Genomic DNA, 15029 nt, shown 5'->3' with positions numbered 1-15029 from the left:
GAGGAAATAGACTTTGGCAGCAGCAGAAACAAAAGGCCCATCTTTTGCATGATACACCAAATCAATATCGCTCCAGTGGAGGGTCTCATACTGTGCAAACACAAAAGATAGCTCAGCCTGCCCTGGCTTGTCAGATACCCTCCTCGATGAGCCTGAGAAATAAGGAAACACACACACGCACACATGCACACATACACACACACACACACACACGCAGACAAACGCACACAAACACACTAACTCACACACATCCTCTCCAGCCCCCACAACAGCCGAACATAAAAGTGTCAGGGGTGTCTGCTTCTACCCCAGGCGAAAAGCACAAAGTAGAATGGCTTTTTATTTTTTTTGCCCACAAACGTTCCCTTTCTCCCTTCGCTGCAGCCACATTCACAGCTTCCATGGAGCAGGGAGAAAAGGAGAGAAAAATCTGGCAAAGATCTGCTGAGTCTTCTTTCACTTGGTTATCGCTTCAGTGCGCAATCATTGTGAGTTTTTTGTGATGGCTGCCAGTCACATGGTGGGGCTTTGACAGAGCTTGGCATGTGATATGGATGGCATGGGGGGATGGGAGAAGGCGGACGTTGGGAACCTTCAGGCAGGGGCTGGTGGATGGTGGAAGGGAATGACATAATGCCAGTCTGTGAGGGAGCTACAGAAAGACACACAATAATGAGATGCAGAACGGAATCAGGTCAGCTCCTGGCAGAGGCTTGAGTTTTAGACAAAGCTCCAATTAAGAGGAAGAGAGAACGGGACCAAAAAGACCCAATCAATCAAATCCTCAATGCAGTATATACGCAGGAGCTGTTTTTCTCATGGTCAAAAAAACACCAGGTAACATTGTGTAAACATTGCTGTGGTGAATTTGATTGAATTGCAACCGCAGGCAAACTAGTCGCTCAATGTCTGTTTTCTGGGTGGGATAGCCTCTGAGAAGGATTGCTACTAGAAGTGTGGTAGCTGATGTACATACTTGCACCACTCCCACACTTCATCTCCCATAACCGTGAGTAGAAGCTGAACATGAGCAACAACAAACTGTGACCAATGCAATGGATGGGATTACCATAGATGTTATCGCTGGCATTGGTTTGCTGCTGTTAATCTTAAACATGTTTATGGAGAGCATCTGACTGGTGGAAAGAGAGGGCACACTTTTCCTTCGCTACAAAGTCTACAGATTAAAAAACAACCCAGGTTATTGATGTTGAGCAAACCCAGAGAACTTGTTTTCTGCATGACTACAGCAAGCATAGCAACAGTGCTGGAATTTTGCTATTTGTTCAAGCACAGTGAATGATTTGGAGAAACCATAGCAGATGACTAAAGGTAAACAGCACCAACCCATTCAAAAAATGTTTATAGTTTACTTATAGATTGTCAGATATGAGAACAAAGAGACATTGAAAACAGTACAACATCACCAGTCCCTCATCCCTAACACCCACCCCACCAAAAAAGTAAATAAAATAAAAAATATTAAAAAATATTTTAAAAAACTTTGGTAATGATAGTAATTAATGGTAATTGCAAGATGCTGACACTAAGAATGGTGGACGGAATGTTGTACTCTAACAGGAGCACCAACAACACCAGCAGCACCAACAACACCAGCAGCACCAACAACATCTACTTTATATCAGCGCCCCCCAACCCTGGTCCCGGGGACCAAAATGGGCACACACCCCGACCCTAGCCACCACATCCGATTTCAATCAAAGGCTTGATAATGAGTTGGTAAGTTGAGTAGAGTTCACTATTGCGAAGGAAAGAACAAAGATGTGCACCCTCCGGGCCCCCAGGACCAGGGCTGAGATGCATAAGGCCGACACGGCAGGCTACAGAAAACAGTAAGGCAGCATCGGAAGACAGGGTAGAAAAATAATTATAGAGCATAACATTAAACATAAAAAAAGGGATCATACATTTAGTGTAATCTTCTCAGCACAATATGGCCACTAGATCAGACATGACCGCTTACTGTGTGCACAGGGACCAGGTCAAGTCAAACTTGTACCTAATATCTTCTAGGGGCAGAGATGACTTCCCCTCCTTAACCCACTGAATAAAGTATGGTGGTTTTGACTACTTCCAATAAAAGTGGACAAGACAGCAAGCTAGCAGCGAGGCAAATGCTATTGCACTCGCCTGATGAGTGGGAATATTATGATCTAGGGGGAAGTAATAGCAGTGAACGGGTTGTGGCTAATAGTTTTGTCACACGTGTAAGAATGCATCAAAAATGGGGTGCCAAAAGTCACTCAAAGATTGGAACGACTCCCTCCCCCGAAAAATTGCTGGATGATATTTTTGGGGTTACAATCTTTTATTCGTTTTTTTTTAAACAGTACAACAGACACATACAAAAGACAACATACAGATCCACACAAACATCAACGACATCACACCTGCCCAAACCCACCTGTGATATGAAAGTCTGCATTGGTCAGTCCAAAATTGGTTAGAATTCTGTCATGGAAACAAATGTATTTCCTACTACTAAGTCATTTATGGTTCCTATACCTTTAGCTTTCCACGTGGACCAATTTATCACTCCCTTCTGAAAACCTATCCAAGGATTTTTCCATTGGGTTGTATTTTTGGGTAATTATATCGGTTCTTTTAGAATCCATAACATTTTCTTCCATATTGTTTTAGTGTTCATAACTATGAAGTTGTTAATGTTCTTAGCTTTATCCTTTATGAGGGTGAACATGCACATCTTCAAAAATTACCCATTGTTCCTAGTTAGGGAATTTATCAAGATGTCGCAAATAAAAGCCTTGGGTGGCGAGTTGATAGAATTCCACCCTCAGACTTAGGGAGGTGTAAAATGTTCCTTTTTATTCCATGAGTTTTATTTGCACATATAAAGTCTGTTATGGCCAAGTATACTTATTAAATAATGTCTTCAGTGGGGTAATTGGTATTACCAAGAATAAATATAAAAACTTTGAGAGCCATGCCATTCATTCTACCTGTAAGATTCATGGGAGGATTGTTCCATTTAAATAGAGCTGCTATAATATTGTTGAGTAATGGGATAACGTTATTTTGTATATATGTATTGTTTTTTGTCAGTTATTAAGCATCCTACGTTTTTGAAATGTTTTGTGTTCCACTTAAAGGATTGCTGTAGATTATGAGTTATAATTTGTATTTTCCTCCTGACATTATTTCAGTTCATTCTAAGATAATTGTATATCCTGAGAATCTAGAGTATTCAGAAAATATTTTTAGCTAGGAGGGCTTTCAATATTGATCAGGTATATCAGGAGATCAAATATGTTTAGTTGATATTCATGTTTACCAATACTAATACCTGTTACATTTGGGTCCTGACTAATTCTTTCTGCAAGAGGTTCAATTGCCAGTGCAAACAGGAAGGGAGAGAAAAGACATCCCTGTCTTGTTCCCCTTTCTAAAGCAATTTAATCAGATCATGTATTATTTGTGTATATTTTTGCTTTAGGATATTTCTATGCTTCTAAATCACTGACCTTTTTTTTGTCAAATTTTCACCTAAAATGACATACCCAAATCTAACTGTCTGTAGCTCAGGCCCTGAAGCAAGGATATGCATATTCTTGATACTATTTGAAAGGAAACACTGAAGTTTGTGGAAATTAGAAATTATTGTAGGAGAATAAAACACATTAGATCTGGTAAAAGATAATAACAAAAAACATGAATTGATTTTGTGCTGCATTCTTTATTAATCCCTTTTTCCCCAAATGTTTTGGTATCCAATTGGTAGTCACTGTCTTGTCCCATCACTGCAACTCCTGTAAGGAGACGGAAGGTCGAGAGCCATGCGTCCTCCGAAACAACAACCCAGCCAAACCGCACTGCATCTTGACACAATGCCCACTTAACCTGGAAGCCAGCCGCACCAATGTGACAGATGAAACACTACACACCTGGTGACTGTGTCAGCGTACATGTGCCTGGCCCGCTACAGAAGTCACTAGAGCGCGATGGGACATGGACAGCCCGGCCGGCCAAACCCTCCCCTAATGATGCTGGGCCAATTGTGCGCCACCCCATAGGTCTCCTGGTCGCAGGCTGCTGCAACAGACCCTGGACTCGAACCAGGAACTCTAGTGGCACAATTAAGCCCTGTGATGCAGTGCCTTAGACCACTGCGCCACTCAGGAGGCCCTATTCCATCCTCTTTGAAATGCAAGAGAAAGGCCACAATATATTCTTCCAGTTTAGGCACAATTTAGATTTTGCTGCTGTAAATTGGACAGTAGAGTTAGATTAATAAGAAAATACACTATGCAGTAACAAGTCTGGTAAGACTTTTGCCATTCTATTGCTTATGAGCTTTGTTATTATTTTCTTTTCACAATTTATTAAACTGTAATATTCATTGAATTCAAGATTTTCCTGATTTTTGAAAGAAAAAAAAACTATTTGATACATGGAACTAGGAAGTACTGAATTGAGTGAAGTGTGTTGTCATTTGTGTAAATAAGGGTGCTACTTTGTCCCAAAATGTTAAATGAGGGTGCTACTTGGTCCCAAAATGTTAAATAGAATTCTATGGATGGGAAAGCTGTCCATTCCTGGTGCTTTTCTCCAAGCAAATGTTTTAATGGTGTCCAATATACATTTTTTGGTGATCTCTATTTTTAGCGGTTGTTTTCCTTCCATAAGCTTCCCACAATAAGTTGGGTGAATTTTGGCCCATTCCCCCTGACAGAGCAGCTGTATCTGAGTCAGGTTTGTAAGGCCTCCTTTCTTGCACATATTTTTTCAGTTCTGCCCACAAATTTTCTATGGGCTTTGTGATGGCCAATCCAATACCTTGACCTTGTTGTCATTAATAAGCCATTTCGCCACAACTTTATGCTTGGTGTCATTGACCATTTGGAAGACCCATTTGCGACCCAGCTTTAACTTCCTGACTGATGTCTTGAGATGTTGCTTCAATATATCCACATAATTTTCCATCCTCATGATATCATGTATTTTGTGAAGTGCACCAGTCCCTCCTGCAGCAAAGCACCCCCACAACATGATGCTGACACCCCCGTGCTTCACAGGAGTGGCTATGGAACAAGTCTCTGAATGTCCTTGATTGTCCCAGCCAAAGCCCAGACTTTAACCCAATTGAACATCTATGGAGAGACCTGAAATTAGTGATGCAGCGACACTCCCCACCCAACCTGACAGAGCTTGAGAGGATCTGCAGGGAAGAATGGGAGAAACTTCCCAAAATACACGTGCCAAGCTTGTAATGTCATACCCAAGAAGACTTGAGGCTGTAATCACTGCCAAAGGTGCTTTAACAAAGTACTGAGTAAAGGGTCTGAATACTTGGGATAAATGTGATTTGAGTTTTTGTTTTTGATTTGTCATTATGGGGTATTCTGTGTAGATTGAGTTTGTGTAGATTGATTTAATGAATTTTAGAATAAGTCTAATGTAACAAAATGTGGAAAAAGTCAAGGGGCCTGAATACTTTCGAGATGCACACTAGGTATTCACTCCCTTTGGATTTTTCCCCATTTTGATCCATTACAAAATGGGATTAAAATACAGTGCCTTCAGAAAATGTTCACACCCCTTTACTTTTTCCACATTGTGTTGTCTTACAGCCTGAATTTCAAATTGATTCACTAAACACTAAACAGATGAGCCAGGATCATATCCATGGGCAATGTCTACAGCGCTGAGCCAACCACAGAGCCGGAACACTCGGTTGATTCCCCCAAGCTACACATTTTCCTGAGAAATGAGGCGCAGTAATTCCGATTGGTCTCTTCATACACGAGTGTGGACCGAGAGCTCATTTTGGACAACTGGCCCTGAAACACATGCAGGGCTACAGCGACATGCACATGCATGCACACATGCACGCATACACTCATGAAATATACGAATATACAGATACACTGACACACCGACACACCGACACACACACAAACAGAAGGCAAAAAGAGTTGTGTCAAGATAAGTTCACATTCTGCTCACACACAGGATGATTCAAACCGACATTACACACACATAAACTTTCTGTCAGTTATTGCCCTTTCTTTCACTTGCACACATTTTCTTTATCATTGCTATTGTGTATATCTCTCTCATTTCCCGCCCAATTTCTGTTGTTGTAGCCTGATGTCCTTTCATCCCGCTGGGAACACCATGTCATTTCAACTTGGAAATGTCGGTCATTTTTGGTTGAGACATTGATCAATGAGATTTCAACCTTTATCCACCCACTCCAAAAGACATCCAGAAGTTTGTTGAATTCCCAATGTGTTATCACTTAAACCATTTAAAAGCACAAAAGTTCAAATGGGAATACAATGTCAGATATTTTGTATTTATACAACAACTTAATGTGTTATTACTCTACTTCATCTAATAGCAAAGCCAGATCACATGGAATGTAGTTGAGATTACATTAACGTACGTACAGTGCCTTCAGAAAGTATTCATACCCCTTGACTTATTCCACACTTATTCCACAATTCAACATGGATTATATTGTTTTTTCACACATCTACACACAATACCCCATAATGACAAAGTGAAAAAAAGTTTTTGACATTTATGCTAAATTATTGACAATAAATTAAATACAGAAATATCTCCTTTAAATAACTATTCACACCCCTGACTCAATACTTTGTAGAAACACTATTGGCAGTGTTTATGATTAAAGTGCAGCAGTAAAATAACAATAGCGAGCCTATATAGAGGGGGGTACCGAAACAGAGTCAATGTGCAGGGGCATCGGATAGTTGAGGTGGTATGTAGGTAGAGTTATTAAAACGAATATGCATAGATGACAACAGAGAGTAGCAGTGGTGTAAAGAGGGGGTGGTGGGGGCACTGCAAATAGTCTTGGTAGCCATTTGACTTGATCTTCAGGAGTCTTATGGCTTGGGGGTAGAAGCTGTTTAGAAGCATCTTGGAATTAGACTTGGCGCTCCGGTACGGCTTGCCATGCGGTAGCAGAGAGAACAGTCTATGGTCGCTGGAGATTTTGACCATTTTTAGGGAATTCCTCTGACACCGCCTGGTATAGAGGTCCTGGATGGCAGGAAGCTTGGCCCCAGTGAGCTACTGGGCCGGACACACTATCCTCTTAAGTGCCTTGTGGTCAGAGGCCGAGCAGTTGCCATACCAGGCAGTGATGCAACCAGTCATGATGCTATCGATAGTGCAGGTGTAGAACCTTCGGAGGATCTGAGGACCCATGCCAAATCTTTTCAGTTTCCTGAGGGGGAACAGGTTTTGTTGTGCCCTCTTCACGACCGTCTTCGTGTGCCTGGACCATGTTAGTTTGTTGGTGATGTGGACACCAAGCTCTCAACCTTCACCACTAGAATGGGGGCGTGCTCGGTCCTCTTTTTCCTGTAATCAAGAATCATCTCCTTTGTCTTGATCACGTTGAGGGAGATGTTGTTATCCTGGCACCACACGGCCAGGTCTCTGACCTCCTCCCTATAGGCGGTATCATCATCATCGGTGATCAGACCTACCACTGTTGTGTCATCGGCATTCTTAATGATGGTATTGGAGTCGTGCCTGGTCGTGCATTCATGAGTGAACAAGGAGTGCAGGAGGGGACTGTGCACGCACAGCTGAGGGGCTCCCTTATTGAGGATCAGCATGGCAGATGTGTTGTTACCTACCCTTACCACCTGGTAAGGGTAAATCCAGGATCCAGTTGCACAGGGAGGTGTTTAGTCCCAGGATCCATAGCTTAGTGATGAGCTTTGAGGGCACTATGGTGTTGAACACTGATCTGTAGTCAATGAATAGCATTTTCACATATGTGTTGCTATTGTCCAGGTGGGAAAGGGCAGTGTGGAGTGCAATAGAGATTGCATCATCTGTGGATCAAATTGGAGTGGGTCTAGGGTTTCTGGGATAATGGTGTTGATGTGAGCCATGACCAGCCTTTCAAAGTACTTCATGGCTACAGACATGAGTGCTACGGGTCGGTAGTCATTTAGGCAGGTTACCTTAGTGTTCTTGGGCATTGGGTCTATGGGGGTCTTCTTGAAACATGTTGGTATTACAGATTCAGACAGGGAGAGGTTGATCTTAGTCCTGTATTGATGCTTTGCCTGTTTGATGGTTCATCGGAGGGCATAGCAGGATTTCTTATAAGCTTCCTTGTTAGAGTAGCTTCCTGTAATTAATAACTTCACCATGCACAAAATATATTCAATATCAGCTTTTTTTCATTTTCACCCATCACCAATAGGTGCTCTTGTTTGCAAGGCATTGGAAAACTTCCCTGGTCTTTGTGGTTGAATCTGTGTTTGAAATGCTCTCCTCGACTGAGGGACCTTACAGATATGTGTGGGGTACAGAGATGAGGTATTCATTCAAAAATCATGTTAAACACAATTATTCCACACAGAGTGAGTCCATGCAACTTATTATGTGACTTGTTAAGCAATGCTTTACTTCTGAACCTATTTAGTCTTGTCATAACAAAGGGGTTGAATACTTATTGACTCAAGACATTTCAGCTTTTCATTTTTAAATATAATTGCACTTTGACTTTATGGGGTATTGTGTGTGGGACAGTTCACACACAATACCCCAGATTATATGTATCGGTATAAATCAATCACCCTATACAGTTAATTTCACAATCAATGTCAAAAGCTCTATCACATAGGCAAGGACAGAAGCCCCAAGAGTGTGTCCTGTGTGCATCCTTGTGTGTGTTTGTGTGTGTGTGTGTGGATTAGCAGGGTACAATAACAACTACATGCATTTCTGTTTCAGAATATAAACCAGAAGCATTTTTTTATGGTTGTTTTCATCTTGAAGTGTCCGTTAGTGAGCTTAATGACTCATGCTGAATGAGCTACAATACACCTTCAGAGGAGTGGACGATGACAAAAAGAGATCCAGAGACGCATTACAGTTAACTGAGAAATCCAGACACCAAGCCTGTGGCCTTGTGGGGATGGAGGAGTGTCATTCCCACAATAGAGTGCCTTTATTAAGTTAATAACAACTAAATGAGCTCTCTCATGCCCTGTGCCCCGTTCAGTATGCACCGGTGCTATTGTTTGTGTTCTGCCAGGTTTACCTTTCGAACGCGCTGGGGGACATTAAAGCAATGACACTGATGTTTGTTATTGCGCTACAGCTGAGCTCATGGTGGTTCTGGATTTAGCCAATCAGTAACACACAAGAGGAGCACACAGACACACATATACTGAAACACACACTCACTCACACTCAAACACACACTTCAACTACAAAAATATGAACAAAAACATGGGTGATCAGAAATGATGCAAGACATGTTACTATTCTGTCTGCTAGTTTCATAGCTGATCAATCAACCCAGACAAACAATTCAAATAACATGCTAATTACCTTCAATCCATCAGGATCTGGTGTACAAATGAGAATTGTCTGAGGGTGGTGCCATAGAAGCTAAGATGAGTTTCTCAGAGGATGTGTACTAAGTCTTACTTGTAACATTTAAGAACGTCAGCTTAATCAACTTGCTTTAGTCAACACCACATCAAGAAGGCTAAGACAACTTCCCACCAAGCACAGACGTCAGTTCAATGTCTAGTTTTGATTTACATTTGGTTGTTGTCAACTAACGTGAATTCAATGTGAAACCAACAAAGAAAGTACACCTTGTCATTTTATTTAGGTAAAAAGTTGGGTTAAAAAAAAAGATCTTACATTGATGACTTTTTCAGTGTTCAGTGTTCCATGCTGATTCAATATCATCCCATATCATTTTGTTGTTTATATGACATGTAAACCAGTTTTTGCCCAGTTTGTTGGGATGGGAGCATTCTCGATTCAATGTCGCAATCTGTCATTTATAAATATGACTCCCTCACGGGGTCTGGAGGAAAAGGACACATATTGCAGAGGAAAACAAACATCTATTAAACCAATTCGTTATCTTTTTAATCAGCTGACCTGAGCTGTGTCCCAGGGAACTGCAGAGCTGGGGTGAGTCTAGAACTCTTGCTAGCTATTATTCACCTGTCAAACACAGCAGCACCATTACAGAGGGGACAACACAGACAATGAGGAGAAATGTATTGCTATCAAAGAGCTAAGCAGTGTTACCCATCAAGGGGCTAACTATAGACAACATTAACTTGCTTAGTAAACAAAAGTAGAATACTTGAATATGATACAAATGTTTTCTGTTGCAAGAGTTGTTACAGAATCACACTTCCACAATGAGTAACTAATTAGAGGACCTTTGGTGTTACTGTATGCTTTGCTAGGAAGATTTTTGGAACTAAGATATCCATTTCATTGTGATAGGATGCCACTACGCTCCTAGAAAACGGTTCCAAGAGTTATGCAGCTGTCCCCATAAGAGAACCCTCTTTGGTTCCAGGTAGAACACTTTTAGGTTCCATGTAACCCTGTGTGGAAAGGGTTATATATGGAACCCAAAAGAGTACTACCTGGAACCAAAAGAGTTCTACATTAAGCCAAAAGGGATTCTTCAAATGGGTCTCGTATGGGGACAGCCAAATAACCCAGATAATTTTTTGGTTCAGATAGCACGTTTTTTTACGAGTGTACTTGGCAAAGACCATCCCAAAATCCAGTCCTAGTTTCTAAGCCTTACCATTGAACATGCCATGGCAATGAAGGAATATCACTGTAACTCAAACTCCCATCCTCATCAGAGCAGAATCAGGCCCTGAGGATCAGGATGATCAAGCATCAGCCTGTAGCCCTGGTTGTTTCTTTCTCTCATTTTGCTCTCACCTGCCAACTCATTCGCAATCCCTCTGGTTTCTCCCCATCCTCAAGTTTGCTCGTTTTCGGCTGCTGGCTCACCCTGAAAAGAGAAGAGAGGAAAAAATTACTCAATATGAATACTTTAAAAAAATGTGTTTACAATGACAAGCTGCTTGGATGACACTCAGTTTTGTTGTTTCCTCACTTGGCAATGGCGGCTAGCGGAGGGCATTGATATCGAGGAGAGGGTGCCAAGGTCTTTGTTGAAGCGGGGCGAGTGTAGTCCCGCCAAAGCAAGGGCTTAGCAAATGAAAATGTTCTACCAGATAGGCATGGAATCGCAATGAATCAAATTAGTACACCCCACTCCAGCTATAGACCGACACAGAATAGAGGATAGGCCTATATCGACTATGGCTGCAGACGATGTTGGCAGACTAAACCGGTTTTCATCAAAATCATGCTCCTGAACTTTGGGGTCAAGTAAGTATTTTTTAACCACCTGCTTTTGGGCTGGGTGTGTCAATGTGTAGTTAATACAGTACATGCATAATCTGTGAGCAGAATTAGTCTTACCTAGCCACAAAATCATTGGTTTGAAAGCAACTTTTTTTCTGGATTCTATGCCGCGTCATTTTTCCTTGCTAGGGCCAGCCCCCTAGCAATTTGAGTTCTAGCCAATGAGCTTCATACCCTCGCCATTTGAGTGACAGCTAGCAAGATGCACAAACAGCAGAACGAGAGAAAGAGCAATAAAGTGGTGCACATATCTGCAAAAGTGTGATGTTGCACACAATTTTTGGAGAACACTTGGCTCGTCAGCGCTACTTTCAGTACAACTGGCAAAAAAGTGTACAAAACTACCGGAGAATCTCTTTAACACTAGATAAGCCAGGCCTCACCTCCCAAGTGGCGCATTGGTCAAAGGCACTGCATCACAGTGTTGCAGCGTCACTACAGCCTGGGGTTTGATCGGATCGGATGTTTAGAAGCGCGGTTTGTCGGGTCATGTTTCGGAGGACGCATGACTCAACCTTCGCCTCTCCCGAGCCCGTTGGGGAGTTGCAGCCACATCGTAATCATGAAATTGGGGAGAAAAAAGGTGGTAAAAATTACGAAAATATATAAATAAAAGCCAGGCCTCGAGGGACCCCCCTTTGAGCCAATGAGGAGTCATTTTGACTTAAACATTATAACCGTCTAATATACGTATACATTTCACATTTTCCATAAGAATACTTATCATTTGGTTGGGTTTATGAAGGTCTTGGGTAACATCAGAATATGAGAAAAAATAATAATAATCTAAGATCACAGTAGCATTTTCATTAGTTTATGTCACTGTAGGTTATCTGTTGTCACATTCTCACGTGTGGAGCATGGAACAGTGGTTATTTGCTGTGCTTGAGTAGCGTCACCTCAAATGTTCTACTGCTTTAGCTCGTTCCCCTCTTATAGAATATTGTCTCAAGTATTGTGGAACTGTGCACCTAAATGTAAACAGTACTGTAACCCAAAATGAGTTCCGGCACCTTTTTCAGCCCAAGTCAAGCACTCATTCTTGGAAAAAGTAATCTTCTGAAATAGAGTTAATCTCTTCAATTTTGAATTACTTGGAAATGGTAAGGGTTTTGGAACATCCCAATCTGATCTTTCTGATACTATACTGAACAAAATTATAAATGCAACATGTAATGTGCTGGTCCCATGTTTCATGAGCTGAAATAAAAGATCCCAGAAATTGCCCATACGCACAAAAATCTTCCTTCTCTAAAATGTGGTGCACACATTTGTTTACGTTCCTTTTAGTGAGCATTTCTCCTTTGCCAAAATACAGTAATCCATCCATCTGAAATGTGTTCTATGTCAAGAATCTGATTGAACAGCATGATCATTACATAGGTGCGCCTTGTGCTGGGGACAATAACAGGCCACTCTAAAATGTGAAGTTTTGTCACACAACACAATGCAACGGATTTCTCAAGTTTTGAGGGAGTGTGCAATTGGAATGCTGACTGCAGAAATGTCCACCAGAGCTGTTGCCAGATCATTTTAAAGTTAATTTCTCTACAACTTTGTTTTAGAGAATTTGGCAGTACGTCCACCTGGCCTCACAACTGCAGACCATGTGTAACCACGTCAACCCAGGACCTCCACATCCGGCTTCTTCACCTGCGGGATATTCTGAGTCCAGCCACCTGGTCAGCTGATGAAACTGTGGAGTATTTCCACGTATAATAAAACCCTTTTGTGTGGAAAAATTCCTTCTGATTGGCTGGGCCTGGCTCCCAAGTGGATGGGCCTGCCTAGCTCCCAAGTTGATGGGCCTGCCTGGCTCCCAAGTGGATGGGCCTGCCTGGCTCCCAAGTGGATGGGCCTATGGACCTCCCAGGCCCACCTATAGCTGTACCCCTGCCCAGTCATGTGAAATCCATAGATGTGCTGGCTGGAGTCGTGTAAAGCTTGCCACCATTGGAGCAGTGGAAATGCGTTCTCTGGAGTGATGAATCACGCTTCACCATCTGGCAGGAGAACGCTACCTGCCCCAATGCATAGTGCCAACTGTAAAGTTAGGTGGAGAATGATAAATGGTCTGGGAATGGCCCGCTAGGCCGGTACTTCCAGTGAAGGGAAATCTCAACAGTACAGCATACAATGTTATTCTAGAGATTCTATGCTTCCAACTTTGTGGCAACAGTTTGGGGAAGGCAATTTCCTGTTTCAGCATGACTATGCCTCAGTGCACAAAGCGAGGTCCATAGAGAAATGGTTTTGACGAGATTGGTGTGGAAGAACTTGCCTGGCCTGCACAGAGCCCTAACCTCAACCCCATCGGACACCTTTGGGATGAATTGGAATGCCTACTGCATATCAGTCCTAATTGTCTAACATCAGTTCTCGACCTCACTAATGCTCTTGTGGCTGAATGGAATCAGGTCCCTGCAGAAATGTCCCAACATCTAGTGGAAAGCCTTCCCAGATTAGTGGGGGCTGTTAGAGCAGCAAAGGGGTGACCAACTATATATTAATGCCTAAGATTTTAGAATGAGATTTTCGAGGAGCAGGTGTCCACATACTTTTGCTCATGTAGTGTAACTCTCCAAACCACTTCCTTCTCCCATCATTGCTCTCTACATTCCTGGTTCTCCTGCCCCCTCCCTCCTCCTCTCCCTCTCCTCTCTGCTGAGGCAGGTTTCGTGCTTTTGAGGAAAAAAGCTTTACAAAACTGCTTAACTGGGATAGTAACCGTCCAGCTGGACCAAAAAGCAGGCTTTCTACTCAGTGGACTGTGGTCTACTCCACATACCCCAGAGACAAGGGACAGTCACAACCAACCACACACAGAGAGAGGAGAGGGAAAGAGGATTTGCCCAATTAATAAATTATAGAGGGGAAAACCCCCCAGATAAAGCCCTCTATCTATCCATTAGTGCTAAGGGGTGAGTGTAAATAAGGGAGTATTTGATCCTCTGGAATAGTGGTTCCCAAACTTGTTATAGTCCCATACCCCTTCAAACATTCAACCCCCAGCTCTAGCACCAGGGTCAGTGCACTCTCAAATGTTGTTTTTTGCCATCATTGTAAGCCTGCCACACACACTCTTTACAATACATTTATTAAACATAAGAATGAGTGTGAGTTTTTGTCGCAACCTGACTTGTGGGAAGTAACAAAGAGTTCTTTTTGGACCAGGGCACAATAATAATCAATCATTTTGCTTTTTGTTCTTACATATAAAACCTTCTTTGTTCATTGAAAATTGTGAATAACTCACCACAGTTTAATGAGAAGGGTATGCTTGAAAGGATGCACATAACTCTGCAATGTTGGGTTGTATTGGAGGGTGTCTCAGTTTAAATCATTTCCACACACAGTCTGTGCCTGTATTTAGTATTCATGCTAGTGAGGGCCGAGAATCCACTCTCACATAGGTACATGGTTGCAAATTGCATCAGTGTCTTAACAGCGCAATTTTCCAAGCCAGGATCTCTGAGCGCAGCCCATTCCAGAAATCTGGCAGTGGCTTCTGATTTAAATTCATTTTTCACAGAACCGCTTGTTGCAATTTCCATGAGGCTCTCTTGTTCAGATATCGGTAAGTGGACTGGAGGCAGGGCATGAAAGGGATAACGAATCCAGTTGTTTGTGTCATCCGTTTCGGGAAAGTACCTGCGTAATTGTGCATCCATCTCACTCAGGTGATTCGCTATATCACATTTGACATTGTCCGTAAGCTTGAGTTCATTTGCACACAAAAAAATCATACAATCATGGAAAGACGTGTTTTGTCCTTGTTAATACAGACA

The 15029-nt window shown here is 42.2% G+C and overlaps 1 protein-coding gene across 1 annotated transcript in view; it reads right to left on the bottom strand.

The window, feature by feature from the left end:
- Positions 1–10824, bottom strand: part of LOC115109519 (leucine-rich repeat-containing protein 4C-like) — a 39308-nt gene extending 28484 nt beyond the window's left edge. The window contains exon 1 of the mRNA XM_029634483.2: positions 10750–10824. The gene's annotated coding sequence lies outside the window, so the exon portion shown is untranslated. The remainder of the gene's footprint in view (positions 1–10749) is intronic.
- Between the last annotated feature and the right edge of the window lie 4205 nt (positions 10825–15029).

Source organism: Oncorhynchus nerka, linkage group LG25 (genome assembly GCF_034236695.1).
Source record: "Oncorhynchus nerka isolate Pitt River linkage group LG25, Oner_Uvic_2.0, whole genome shotgun sequence".
Lineage (NCBI taxonomy): Eukaryota > Metazoa > Chordata > Actinopteri > Salmoniformes > Salmonidae > Oncorhynchus > Oncorhynchus nerka.
The sequence above is the reverse complement of the archived record's forward strand: the minus strand, read 5'-3'. Positions and strand labels throughout refer to the sequence as shown.